Source organism: Tupaia chinensis, unplaced genomic scaffold (assembly GCF_000334495.1).
Source record: "Tupaia chinensis unplaced genomic scaffold, TupChi_1.0 Scaffold144045_1, whole genome shotgun sequence".
In the NCBI taxonomy this organism is placed as follows: Eukaryota; Metazoa; Chordata; class Mammalia; order Scandentia; family Tupaiidae; genus Tupaia; species Tupaia belangeri.
The window spans coordinates 838,920-839,738 of NW_006203897.1; the positions used below are offsets into that span (position 1 = coordinate 838,920).

General features: G+C 43.8%; 1 protein-coding gene across 1 annotated transcript in view; it reads right to left on the bottom strand.

The window, feature by feature from the left end:
* FLT3 (fms related receptor tyrosine kinase 3) overlaps positions 1-819 on the bottom strand; it is a 106,220-nt gene that overhangs the window by 23,579 nt on the left and 81,822 nt on the right. The window lies entirely within an intron of this gene.

Sequence of the window (819 nt, forward strand, 5' to 3'; positions counted from 1 at the left end):
TAAATCTGTGTTGGTGAGAGAAACACAGTAGCGTGAAGCTAATAAAGAGTAGAACTAGGACTCACACCTCATTCTTCAGTTTCTAAATTCGGCCCCCTCTCCCTGCAAAATCTCAGGAACATAGGTCTTCCATAGCAACCTAGCAGTGTTTTAACATCCTTCTTCTTTCTTTTTTTTTCAGAGAAGATTTTGCTGTAGGGTATGTGTACTCGCCAGAAAGACAGAGAGAGACAGAGAGACAAAAAGCGAGAAATCACCCCCCAGAAGGGATGGCCACGCCACAATCACTTCTCCTCCATTCTCCTCTTGGGATCTTGGGCACACACGCATACGCGCCCGGTGTGAGTTTAAGCCACCAGGTCCGGGACTCGAACCGCAGTTGACTATATGGGAGTCCAGTGACATAGCCATTACGCCAACTGCTGGTCCCAACATCCTTTTTTTCAAGTTTGCCTTTGTAAAGGTAATGTCCTTTTCCTGTGAAATTAATAACCAGTATAATGAAAATCTCTTTTGAGGTCTATCATGTAGAATTCTTCACTGAGGAGGTCTGTTCCGATTGTAAGTAGATCACGATTGAATTTATTCTAACACAGGAGATTATCCCAGTTTACAATTTCCGTATCTTTGGGAAATGGCTTAATGCTTTCAGACTGTGGGTATTCCCAAATTAATTGCTTCATGGCATTTAATACCCTAATGAGCAGAATGAATCCAAGGAGCTAATTACTGACCGTGCAGTGCTGCTACCACACATCTGACTCACTGGTTCACACCCTCTGCTAAGATCTGGATGACATCATGGGACTTTCCCCACGG